Source organism: Hyla sarda, chromosome 1, assembly GCF_029499605.1.
Source record: "Hyla sarda isolate aHylSar1 chromosome 1, aHylSar1.hap1, whole genome shotgun sequence".
NCBI classification, from domain to species: Eukaryota; Metazoa; Chordata; class Amphibia; order Anura; family Hylidae; genus Hyla; species Hyla sarda.
Genome location: NC_079189.1, coordinates 344,078,591 through 344,093,089, shown reverse-complemented (window position 1 = coordinate 344,093,089; position 14,499 = coordinate 344,078,591).

Sequence of the window (14,499 nt, the reverse complement as noted above, 5' to 3'; positions counted from 1 at the left end):
TAGAACATTACAAAGCAATGATCAAATTATTATACGCCCCGCTGATAAGGGGGTGCATAACTATCCTTAATCGAGGGGACTATGTCCTTGAGTCTCGTAGAATCCTGTCCGACACAAACTATTACATTATTTTACCCACAGACACTTCAAAAGAGTTTCATGAAATCTATACTAATAATATCAATACAGCATCTGATAAAAATATTTTCAATAAGCAAGAATTATCGTTTCTTACAATAAAACATTTTTCTTTACCCAATTTTTATTATCTACCCAAATTGCATAAAAACCCTGTCAATCCCCCCGGCCGTCCTATTATTTCAGGTATCTTTTCCCTAACCTCCAACTTATCCCATTTGTTGATTTGTTTTTACAACCTTACGTTTTAAATTTACCGTCCTATCTTAGGGACTCCTCTCAACTAATTTCGGAATTACAAAAGATTAATTTACCATCATCATATTCATTTTTGACTCTTGATGTTTGCTCGTTATATTCTAACATTGATACAGATCTGGGTTTGGGTGTTATGAGAGATATTTTATTTGGTGATAGTTCCCTTCACCCTGATCAAGCATCTTTTTTGTTACAATCAATTTCATTTATTCTCAAACATAATATCTTTTCATTTAATAATGTCATCTATCTTCGCCCCCAGTTATGCTAATTTAGTTATGGGGGCTTTTGAGGCCATCCACATAGCACAGTCAGCACAGTCTCTGATCTATTCACCATTTATTTAATTTTTCCGTCGTTTCATTGATGATTTATTTTTCATTTGGACAGGCACAGAAAAACAAGCTGATGATTTTGTCAACCTTCTCAATTCCAACACTTGGGGTTTACAATTCATTAAAAAAATTTCCCCTATAACTATTAATTTTTTAGATTTAGAAATCATCAATTCTACAGGTCAAATATACACTAAAACCTACTTCAAAACCGTAGATGTTAATAGTTTTTTAGACTACACCAGTGCTCACTACCCCAGTTGGTTGAGAGGAGTCCCTTATGGACAATACCTTCGAATTCTCAAAAATTGCACCACTGACCGTGATTTTTCTTTACGCGCACAAATATTAAAACAAAGATTTCTATCAAAAGGCTATCCAAATTCATTACTAATACAAGCATACCACAAAGTCAAAAATAAAACCCAGACAAATCTCACTATTATACCACAGAAAAAAGAAAATAATTTGTTTAAATATAATTTCATCACTGGTTATAATAGAGCGGCCCCTTTGATACACAATATTTTAAAACGCAATTGGCATTTTATCCGATACTCAAGGATATAGTCCCCTCTAAACCAGGTATCACATATAGGAGATCTAAAAACCTCCAAAACTTACTTGCTCCTAACAGATTAAAAAATTCCTTACCAATCAGCACTGTACCTTCATCCCCCACTATGGGCTGTTGACCATGTAATAAAACCCGCTGCTTATGTTGTAGCATGATGGATCCATTTGTCGATACAAAAAAAACCTGTTAATATTAAAGAAAATTTTAATTGCAATACCCAAAATGCTATATATCTGCTATCATGTAGCTGTAATATTCAATATATCGGACGTACGATCCAAACAGTACGTTGCTGCATGTCAAAACACCGGTCTAATATTAGGAACAAATTCACACTCCACAGCGTCTCACGTAATTTTACCTTAGTTCACAAAAGTGATATGTCTTCTTTACGTTTAATTATTTTAGAATCCATTCCATCTACTAGACCAAACCACTTTCAGTATTTAATTAACTGCGAATCATATTGGATATATACACTCTCCACTTTAATACTGCATGGTCTGAATGAGACTATAGAGAACGCTCGCTAACTACCCGTCCGTCCTCTATTCTCATTCACCATTTTTGTACTTAATTATATCTTTATGTATATATTTTTATAATAACTTCTTATCATGTTTTTGTGAATTTTTATATATGAATTTTGTAATCTTTATATATGTCTTTTTATAATATTTTTTGTACTGTGTAATTTGCCCAGCAGTGAGGATACATTCCCTGTTCCCTCCTTCCCCTCCCCCAGTCATACTCCCTATCCCCTCCCATTCCCTTACGTATCCTTTCACTGTATGGATAAATTCACCACTCACATGTTCCTTGTTATGCCTGATGAAGCTGCTGTAGCAGTGAAACACGTTGCATGTTGGGAGAATAAACTACCTTTGCACCTTACCTATATGCTTCCATCTGTGTCCTGCGCCACCTGAAAGCCGGTATTCCATTGAAGCCTTTCCCTACACTCTCAATTGATCAGCCCGGCTGGCTGCGGATACTATACGCACTCACCATTGTTGTGTATGAGGTTACACAACATAACCAGGTGAGCTCCTTGCCAATTGCACATCTATCATACAGGTCTCTCTTTTATTACACAATGGAGCACTTTATTTCTTATTTCTCTTATAAAGGAGGGCTGTGCAAGGAGCCCACAGGCTAGCTGAAGGTTATCTGGTCACCTGGTATTCTCTGGGTAACAAAACACGTGACTATAACATGTGACAACCATTATCTTGTAATCAATAACCATGTGACCATATCAAAGGTCCTTTACACATAATATACAATTATACAGATTTTAGGGTTACAGTGCAGGGGATCCCTGGGGACATGCAGGGACTCAAGCTGATAGGACTGTGAGATGCATATCATATACTGGGACATCACAAACCCCGCTACTTAACTAAAGTCACCTTTGACATTCATTCTGGAAAGCTTTGGGGAGCGGGCCGCGGGGCCACAGGCAGTCCTGGAGCATTGTATCCAATATCCATTTCCAGGCTGTTTTGGTTGACAAGAGCTGATAACACAATAGAGTCTCTGTTTCAATGTCCATACATGCTCTGGTAAATTGTATGATGGAGAATAAGGTTTACTGGAGAATAAGGATGATGTATAATAATAACAACATACCTATGGCAATGGTATAACACGACTTATGGACTATGACTATGTATATCATAACATTAGACTATGGCTATGCATACTATGACATTTGAACATGCATACTGTGACATTTGACTATGCATAACAACACTTTATAAATTATTAAGACATAATACTGGCGGATTGGGTTGCCGGAGGCTTTCAGCCCAATGCCTTGGCTACTGGGGTCCCTTGGCATTACACACTTCTCCCCAGAACACTAGTTATGCTAGACATTTTTTTTTTAGATAACATTTGACATTTTGTTACCTTTGACTTTTTGTTGCGTGCTTTTGTGGGTAACAGGAATACCTTCTGGTCAGCAAAGTATCCTGAGCACGAGGACACAAGAAATATCACATTTGACATTTTAGACATATTAGACATTTTTATGGACTGTGTGGTTGTGAGTGTTACAGTCCTACTGTACATGAAACATGTGTACATGACTTTATCTGTACTTATTGTGGTGGGCCACAAGGTGTGAAGGTGAGGTGTATGGGGCAGATGTTATAGCCCAGGGGCAGATGGTATTAACCCCTAAATGTTCGTGAAGCAAGGGTGTGGTTTTCCCGATAACCACCCAAACGGTAGTACCGCTACTCCTAGTAAGGCAGGGCAAATAAGAGTCCAAGGCCAGGTCAGGGTTAGTGGTAGCTTTACTGAGGTAGACAGATGTACAATATTTAGAGCTAGGCCAGGATCCGAGAGAGATGACCATTAAGTCACAGCCTGTTGTGACTTGCAGTAACTTTGACAGACTTTAGCACAGCCACGCTGGCTATAATAGACTTGACTTGACTGAAGATAGTGACAGCAGACAGAGATTACTTGACTTACGGACTTGTGACTGTAGTTTAGGCTTGAGGCCTCCAGATGTACAGGACACTGACTCTGAGACATCTGGACTGAACTTGACCTCAGCAGAGAATGAATCACAAGAGAGTGATTGTAGTACCTCCCCCTCTTATAAAGGGGGGCTGAGCAAGGAGCTCATAGGCTAGCTGCGGGGTCATCTGGTCACCTGGTGCTCTCTGCGTAACAAAACATGTGACTTTAACATGTGACACCCATTACCATGTGACCAATAATCATGTGACCATATCAAAGGTCCTTTACACATAATATATAATTATATAGATTATAGTGGTACAATGCAAGTGAGCCCTGGGGACGTGCAGGGACTCAAGCTGATAGGATTGTGAGATGCATATCCCATACTGGGACATCACAAACCCCTTCTACTTAACTAAAGTCGCCTTCGACGTCCGTCCTGGCTTTGAGGAGCGAAACGACCGTGGAACCACATGAAGTCCTGGAGCATTGTATCCAACGTCCATTTCTAGGCTGTTTTGTTGTCAAGAACTGATAATGCAATAGAGTCTCAGTATAAATGTCCATACATGCTCTTGTAGATTTTTGTATTAACGGAGAATAACACGACATTAGACTATGGCTATGCATACTATGACATTTGACTATGCATATTATGACATTTGACTATGCATAACAACACTTTATACATGACTAAGACATAACACTGGCGGAATGAGTTGCCGGGGGCTTTCTGCCCAATGCCTTGGCTACTGGGGTCCCTTAGCATTGCACACTTCTCTTCAGAACACTAGTAATTTTTGTGCTAGACATTTTCTTAAACTAGACATTTTTTTTTTTAGATAACATTTGACATTTTGTTACCTTTGACTTTTTGTTACGTGCTTTTGTGGGTAACAGGAAAACCTTCAGGCCAGCAAAGTATCCTGAGCACGAGGACACAAGAAATGTCACATTTTACATTTTAGACATATTAGACAATTTTATGGACTGTGTGATTGTGAGTGTTACAGTACATGATGGGGTGAAATGTTGCTTTTCCTGATTAATTCAGTAAAACCCCTACAAGAAAACTACCAGAAATCAGAGAATACGGTACACTATGACTTTTTGGTGTACAACAAATTATATACATTTTATTACACTACAACAATTATAGTGCAGGACGGCAAATATTTCCTTTGCGCATAATGTTGAGCCAAAATACATTTCTAGGGTATATTTACACAGATGTCCATGCATCGCTCAATAGTCCAGATGTACTATAGAGTTTAGCTTCCTAAGAATTACGGCCGTAGCCGGGCACAACACTTATGAGATTGGTTACTGCAAAAACTTTCTTGACTAGTCCGTCAGGCACTGTGCTTAAACGTTGCTGTAGAAACACGTAACAACATAAATTGTGCTTGCAAACAGAAGTCAGTCATACGGCCAAGTCTGGGGAAGTTACTGTACACGAGTACAAAAATAGAACATTTTCACATTTTTTTCCCTCCAACCTCGTCGGCCAAACTGCTTTTTAGGCTGTGACATATACCTAGGACCACAAGACTGGGCCCCCTCCATGGGGTTGACATGTTTATTCCATGAGACATGGGACAAATGGGATTCAGTGAGTGATGGTCAGCCTCACAGTGACCACCACTTGTACAGCAGCAGCTTGCGTGACTGGGGGATGAACTGCTGGTGCCTGATGATTCGGCCAAACCTCCGCAGCAGTTCGAGTAGCCTGAGGCACTTTGGGTTGTACCCGCTGGTTAGGCCAAACCTCCTTGACAGCAGGAGCAGGCCTGGGTACTTCTGTTGGTGTCCGATGGTCAAGCCAAACCTCCTCAACAGCAGGAGTGGGCCTGGGCACATCTGTAGGCACCTGTAGCCCGGCCTCAGCTCTGTGGCTGCAAGAGTGGGCTGGGTCAGGGCTTCAGGCAAATTTAACTCTGAGTCTTTCAGCATCTTGACCCTTGTAACATATGTGTCGTGGAGAGGATAGACAGATTGACAGGTCTTTTCAATATCTTGGCCTATGGTGCCTGGGATCAGTATGTTAACAACTTCCTTCAGGTCTTTTGTTTGCACCTTCAGGGTCAGGATTTCCATCATCTTGGTGCGGATCTGACAGACTTGTTGATGCTGGACATAAGGTGTCTTTTTGGACTGATTGTTGCTCTTCTTTGTGAATTCAATGCAAAAGAGACTAAGAAGGTAGCCATCAGTAGTATCTACATCCACCTGCGATTTGATCTTGGGCCACCGTTTTTTTTCCAATGGCTGAGACCCTTAACCCCTTTTAACCTTAAGGACCAGGCCAATTTTATTTTTGCGTTTTCGTTTTTTCCTCCTCGCCTTCTAAAATCCATAACTCCTTTTTTATTTCCATCTACAGGCCCATATAAGGGCTTGTTTTTTGTGTGAACAATTGTACTTTGTAATGAAACCTCTAATTTTACCATAAAATGTACAGCGAACCCCCAAAAAAATGTTTAGGGAGGAAATTTAAATGAAAACCACAATTTTGCACATTTTGGAGGGTTTTGTTTTCACACTATACACTTTACAGTAAAAATTACATGTGCTCTTTATTCTGTGGGTCAATATGATTAAAATGATACCCATGGCTAGCTACTTTTATATTTTTGTACCGCTTAAAAAAAATCTAAAACTTTTTGTACAAAATCAGTACACTAAAATCGCCCTATTTTGACCACCTATAACTTTTTAATTTTTCCATATATATAGGACGGTATAAGGGCTCATTTTTTGCGCCATCATCTGTACTCTTTATCGATACCCCATTTGCATATATAAAACTTTTATATAATTTCTTATAAATTTTTTTTAATAAAATGTGAAAAAAAGCTGCATTTTTGGACATTTTCATTTTTTTTATGTTTACACCATTCACCGTATGGGATAGTTAACATTATATTTTGATAGTAAGGACATTTACGCACGCGGCAATACCAAATATGTTTATTTTAAAAAATTACGCTTTTTGGGGGTAAAATGGGAAAAACTGACAATTTTCATTTTTATTGGGGGAGGGGATTTTTCACCTTTTTTTTTACTTTTTATTTTAACATTTTTCAACCTTTTTGTTACACTTTTTATGTCCCCATAGGGGACTATCTATAGCAATCCTTTAATTGCTAATACTGTTCAGTGCTATGTAAAGGACAGTATTATCGTGATCTTCTGCTCTGGTCTGCTCGATCTCAGACCAGAGCAGAAGACCCCGGGAGATGGCCAGAGCCAGGTTAGGGGACCTCCGGCCGCCATGCTGCATGATCAGATCGCCGCGGCAGGGGTTAATGGCGGACATCCGCGCGATCGCGGATGTCGGCCATTACTGGCGGGTCCCCGGCTGCTGGTCGTTAAGGGGTTAAAAATCTGGAGGCTACTGGCCCTTTAAGAGACTTAGGGGGTCGCTGCAATGGCTTGGCCAGGGCTGGCTGGGACCCCCCGTGTGATTCTTTCCCACTATGCTGCAGCTTTCCAAGGGCACTGTTGGGCACTAAAGGGCGCAGACTTGGCTCCCCCAGCCCCAATGACTTACTTTGCATAAGCGTTGTTATTTGCAGAGTCTGCACTGCAGCGGGTGCTTGACCGGGAATTCTGGAGCCGAGCGCAGCCACCGGGATTTGGTGTTCAGCTGCGTCCAGGGAACTTCCTGCTTCTGTTCCCCTGGCAACGGGCTCAGCTCCACTGCTTTCACTGGTCTTCACCAAAATGGCTGCTGGTCTGAAGGATGTCATCAGCGGGGCCTGCGACCGGAAGTGACTGAGCGGAGTGCCCTCTTCGTCTGCCCCCCCCAGCAACAAGGGGTGGACCTTTCGAGGTCCACCTCGGACTGGACACAGCGACATGATCCCCATGCCCAGGGGCGGGATGCTGGCTTTGGTGGGAACATTTTGCACGCTTCTTGATCAACTGGTTAACCCTTTCCTGTTTGTGATGCCAAAGTTTTGTGGTGGGCCATGGGGTGTGAAGGTAAGGTGTATGGGGCAGATATTATAGCCCAGGGGCAGATGGTATTAACCCCTAAATGTTTGTGATGCCAGAGCGTGGTTTTCCTGATAACCACCCGAATGGTAGTACCGCTAGTCCTAGTTAGGCAGGACAAATAAGAGTCCAAGGCAAGGTCAGGGTTAATGGTAGCTTTACTGAGGTAGACAAATGGTACAGTCTGTACAGCTATTCGAAGATCCCAGAGAGTTGACTAGTAACACAGGGGACCTTGCAGCTTGCTGGGACTTGCAGTGACTTGCAGTGACAGACTTAAGCACAGCCACGCTGACTATAATAGACTTGACTTGACTGAAGATAGTGATAGCAGACAGAGATGACTTGACTTACGGACTTGTGGCTTTAGTTTAGGCTTGAGGCCTCCAGATGTACTGGACACTGACTCTGAGAAGTCTGGACTGAACTTGACCTCAGTAGAGAATGAATCGCAAGAGAGAGATTGTAGTACCTCCTCCTCTTATAAACTGGGGCTGAGCAAGGAGCCCTTAGGCTAGCTGCTGGTCATCTGTTCACCTGGTGCTCTCTAGGTAACAAAACATGTGACTTTAACATGTGACAACTATTATCATGTGATCAATAACCATGTGACCATGTCAAAGGTCCTTTACACATAATATACAATTATACAGATTATAGGGGCACAATGCAGGTGAGCCCTCAGGACATGCAGGGACTCAAGCTGATAGGACTGTGAGATGCATATCCCGTACTGGGACATCACAGTTATAATAATTAAAGATCCATTGTTATCCTCTCTTGTCACATTTATAACATCCTCAAAAATTGCCTTACACTGTTTTACATTATTGTACAGCAAATCCAATCACTCAAAATCTGTACTTCCTCCTGAAGACGCTTGTTTCTAGTCTAATGCATTTCCTGCTATAAATATCTTCTGTCCATATACACAGCTTGCATATCAGGGGACTTCACATATTGTGTGTGTTTGCAGCACTGATGACAGCCACATGGGCCACTTGGTCCTTAAATAGGCACTGTCACTTTAAAAAAAAACTTTTGGCATGTTTTAGAGACATGTCAAAAGTTTTGATTGTTTGGATTCTGAGTGTTCAGACCCTGTAGTTTAGACTTTTTTTTATATGAGAACTATACGTTTTTTGAAGGGCTGAAGAGGGCCTTTTTTTCAAATACTGAAGGTAAGGTGTATGGGGCAGATATTATAGCCCAGGGGCAGATGGTATTAACCCCTAAATGTTTGTGATGCCAGAGCGTGGTTTTCCTGATAACCACCCGAATGGTAGTACCGCTAGTCCTAGTTAGGCAGGACAAATAAGAGTCCAAGGCAAGGTCAGGGTTAATGGTAGCTTTACTGAGGTAGACAAATGGTACAGTCTGTACAGCTATTCGAAGATCCCAGAGAGTTGACTAGTAACACAGGGGACCTTGCAGCTTGCTGGGACTTGCAGTGACTTGCAGTGACAGACTTAAGCACAGCCACGCTGACTATAATAGACTTGACTTGACTGAAGATAGTGATAGCAGACAGAGATGACTTGACTTACGGACTTGTGGCTTTAGTTTAGGCTTGAGGCCTCCAGATGTACTGGACACTGACTCTGAGAAGTCTGGACTGAACTTGACCTCAGTAGAGAATGAATCGCAAGAGAGAGATTGTAGTACCTCCTCCTCTTATAAACTGGGGCTGAGCAAGGAGCCCTTAGGCTAGCTGCTGGTCATCTGTTCACCTGGTGCTCTCTAGGTAACAAAACATGTGACTTTAACATGTGACAACTATTATCATGTGATCAATAACCATGTGACCATGTCAAAGGTCCTTTACACATAATATACAATTATACAGATTATAGGGGCACAATGCAGGTGAGCCCTCGGGACATGCAGGGACTCAAGCTGATAGGACTGTGAGATGCATATCCCGTACTGGGACATCACAGTTATAATAATTAAAGATCCATTGTTATCCTCTCTTGTCACATTTATAACATCCTCAAAAATTGCCTTACACTGTTTTACATTATTGTACAGCAAATCCAATCACTCAAAATCTGTACTTCCTCCTGAAGACGCTTGTTTCTAGTCTAATGCATTTCCTGCTATAAATATCTTCTGTCCATATACACAGCTTGCATATCAGGGGACTTCACATATTGTGTGTGTTTGCAGCACTGATGACAGCCACATGGGCCACTTGGTCCTTAAATAGGCACTGTCACTTTAAAAAAAAACTTTTGGCATGTTTTAGAGACATGTCAAAAGTTTTGATTGTTTGGATTCTGAGTGTTCAGACCCTGTAGTTTAGACTTTTTTTTATATGAGAACTATACGTTTTTTGAAGGGCTGAAGAGGGCCTTTTTTTCAAATACTTATAGATTTTGTTTTACTACTAGACATTAGTGTAGCAGGGGGTATCAGGAATATTACTATTATGACAGCCACAAGAGCCTTCAGAAAGCTATGACAACCTGACAGCACTCCATGATCTCGGTACCCGGTATTGCTTGGTTGCTTCTCCTAAACTTTAATTATATAATGATATAGAGTATAGGGTTAATAAGGAATTATGATTTTATAACAAGACAGGAGACTTGCATTATGCTAAATTCTTTCTTTACTGAATTGAAAGCAGCTAACAAAGAGTTAATAAATGGTTAACAAGAAAAAAGCTGAAGCAGTACATTAAGTCCAGTATGTAATCAGTAATAGTGCAGTCCAGGTGAATATAAGGACCCCTATGGTAAAGCCCCCCTCTTTCTTTGTTGCTAATGGTTAACCAGTCCAGGACCAAGGGCATACAGGTACGCCCTCGAGCCCTGGTACATAAGGACCAAGGGCGTACATGTATGCTCTGGTCCTGTTTACAGGGTTTAAACCATTCTCACCAGTGGAGAACGGGTTGCTACGGGCAGCCAGAACCCACAGCTAAAGCCAGGCACCGTCGATCAGGCCGATGCCCGGCATTAATCCTTTAGATGCTGCAATCAAAGTTGATTGCGGCATCTAAAATTTAACTAAAACTATCCCGGCAGCTTGCGATGTCCCGATCAGCTTACTGGATGACAAGAGGGTCCTCACCTGCTTCTTCATCATCCGTTTGGCAATCTGCTACTCCATGCCTGCTCAGCAGGCTAGAGCAGCAGAGCACCGAGAACACTGATCAATGCTATGCTGTGGCATAGCATTGATGAGTATATGCAGTCAGAAGATTGCAAGTTCTAGCCCCCTGTGGGGGCTTTAAAAAAAAGTGTAAAAATTTAAGTTAATAAAAGTGAATTAAACCCTTCCCTATTAAAAGTTCAAATCACCCCCTTTTCCCATTTTTAAAATAAAATAATGTAATAAAAAAATAATAATAATCATATGTGGTACCGCCACGTGCGTAAATGTCTGAACTATTAAAATATAAGGTTGGCTAAACCACTTCATATACTATAAAAAACGAATAAAATGTGATCAAAAAGTCCCATCTAAACAAAAATGGTACCAATAAAAGCTACAGACCATGGCACAAAAAAAGTTAGCCCTCATATAGCCCCGTATGTGGAAAAATTTAAAAGTTATAGGGGTCAGAAAATGACAGTTTTAAACATACTAATTTTGGTGCATGTAGTTAGGATTTTTTTGAAGAAGTAAAATAAAATAAAACCTACATAAATTTGGTATCCTTGTAACTGTATGGACCTACAGAATAAAGAACGTGTCATTTTTACCAAAAATTGCACTGTGTAGAAACGGAGGCCCCCATAAATCACAAAAAGGCGTTTTTGTTTTTTTTCACCCCACAAATATATACATTTTTGGGTTTTGCAGTAGATTTTGTTATCTTGGTCCTTAAAGGGGTTAAGATAAATACAGTATTTTTGCCCTATGTATATATATAATAATTCTCATTATAGATATTCCCTTATTGTTTTAATTCATTCTCTCAGCATATATATTTAATCCCTTGTCAATTTCTATTCATTTCCATCCCTATTTTTCATAGTATTCTTCTCAATTAATTTAATTAATATTTTATTTCTTTATACCCTGTATCATATTAAATACCTAATTTCATATATATATATATATATATATATATATATATATATGTATATATATATATATATATATATTTCTATTCTTAACTACTTTTTTTTCATATAATTTTCCCTGTTACTGTGTTTTTACAATTCATTGTCCCTTTGTACATTTACCTCCGGAACTGCTCTGTGGTGTCCCTGCTTCCTGCTCTTGGGCTGGTGACCAGCTACGCGCTCAAATCACCTCAGACTATAAAGTTCACTCACTCCTGGTAGGTCCCTGTAAAGTCAGGAGGGCACAGCTGCAGTATGAAAGGCATCCATTTTCTCAGCAAATCACTATTTTCCTGGCAACTGTTTTCGTCACAGCTTCGGTAGCTGTAGCTTTCAGAGTCAGCATTCAGCTCCAGTAAAACTGCTTGCACCATCTAGTGTTTTTTTTTTTTTTTCAGATAACTAAATTCAGTATACATTATACAGTATACATTCAGCATACAGTATCCATTTTATAGTAATTCATTTTGTTCAGATTCCTTTTCTTCAATTCATACTACTAATGTAATTAATTTAATAATTACTTGTTGAAGTCAATAAATAATTAATACATTTTACAATTTATATACAATTCTAATTTATCGTTAATTTATTATATTATTTCCTATATTTTCTCTCAAATACATATTTTTTCTATGTATACATGGAGAACAAGAAAACAACAAAAATGTCTGGCACTCATAATTTTGATATTATAGATGAAAATCTATTATAGCCTATGGTGGACCAGTCGGTCAATAAATCTGTACAGACAGCAGTTTGTTCTGCTATGTCTTCCATACACGATATAATTGCTAAATCTGTGGCTTCAGCAATTAACCGTAACAAATCGCATGGCTCCCCTCAAACGGGTCCAGCCACACCCTCTGAATTTATTATTTTTTTTTGTCTGCAGAGGACTCCACCTCTCATATGGCGGGTGGATTTAAACAGGGTAAAGCAGGGGATCAAGTTTCTATGAAGGATTTATCTAAAGCTCAATTCAAGAGGTCTCTAAGTTGGGTAAAAACCCCACAAAAAGGAGGTGAAGACCGCTCTTTTTGATCAGTCCAAGATAAATTCTTTGATCTCTTGGGACCTCTTACCAAGATTTTGGATTTTACAGAGGAGGTATCTCTGACTGGGGATCCTATTGATCTATCTACTCTTAAAGGTTGGGCACTTTGTGCTTTATGCATGTTTGGAAATGCCAATGTCTCTTTATGTATGGAGCGGAAGAGATCCATTCTAATGAAACTAGATACGCAATTAATAAATTTGGCATCTTCAGACTCGACCCCATCCGCTCATAATTATCTGTTTGTGGACTCCAATTAAAGATACATTAAAAAGATAAACAACTATGTACATGGAGGGCTAGAGGCCATAGAGATTTCCCACGATCGAGACCCCTACAGATAAGTGTTCAACATTCTTCTCAAATACCCCTAGGAGGGAGAATAGCAAATTTTTTCCATGTCTGGTCCACGATAACTTTAGACAAAGGATATCAAATAGAGTTTATTTGTCTTCCTGTCCAAACTCAAGTACTTCAGCCATTGATATTTTCAAAATCAAGTCACAACCTCATTCAAATAGAAATCAAGGAACTATGTTAATTACCCTTATTCTTGGTGAAAAAGAAAGACGGAGGTCACAGTCCAGTCATAAACTTAAAAATTTTTAAACAATCTTGTCCTTTACTATCATTTTAAGATGGAAGGAATACATCTTTTACGAGATCTACTATTACAAAACGACTGGCTGGCCAAGATAGATCTCAAAGACACCTATCTCACGGTGCCTATGCACCCTATGTCTCAACCATACCCCAAATTTTTATAGGAAGGTCAAAAGTGGCAATTCCCCAGCCTGCCATTCGGTAAATCCTCAACATCTTTGTGCTTCACAAAATTATTGAAGCCAGTAATAGCTACTTTGAGGGCTCGAGGAGTTTGTCTTATAATATGTCTGGATGATATCCTCATCATCGCCAATTCCTTAAATCTCATTCACCTTCACATACATTGGACACTAACCTTACTTATCAATCTCAATTTCTAATCAATCTCGAGAAGTCAATTCTCGAACCTTCAAAAGAAGTGTAATTTTTAGGATTCCTGAGCAATGCTCAATCAATCAGCCATACTGAGTCTTCCACACAAGAAATTCTAAATAATTTTGAGGGAAATACAATCCTTATTGAACAAACAATTATTGTCTCTATGAGCCATTGCTTGTATTGTAGGATTACTTTCTGCTTCCATTCAAGCAATCTTCCCAGCACCTCTTCACTACAGGGCACTTCAATGCCTCAAGGCTCAACAGACCTTACTTTATACACCAAATAAGAACTTCTATGGTGGCTTCAACTTATTCAGGCTTGTAACAGCAAAGCCGTTTTCAGTTCAGTTCCGAATATGATCATAGAATCGGATGCCAGTCATCTGGTTGGGGTGCTCGCTGCAGTTCCCTTTCCACAGGAGGAAAATGGTCCGAAGAAGAATCCCTTCTTCATATCAACTGTTTAGAACTTTGCCAAAGACAAGTAATATTGTTGTATTCTACTGCGGATGGACAACATTCCTGTGGTACAATACGTCAATTGACTGGGAGGTAACAAATCAAAAATGTTATCCAATGTCGCAAAAGATTT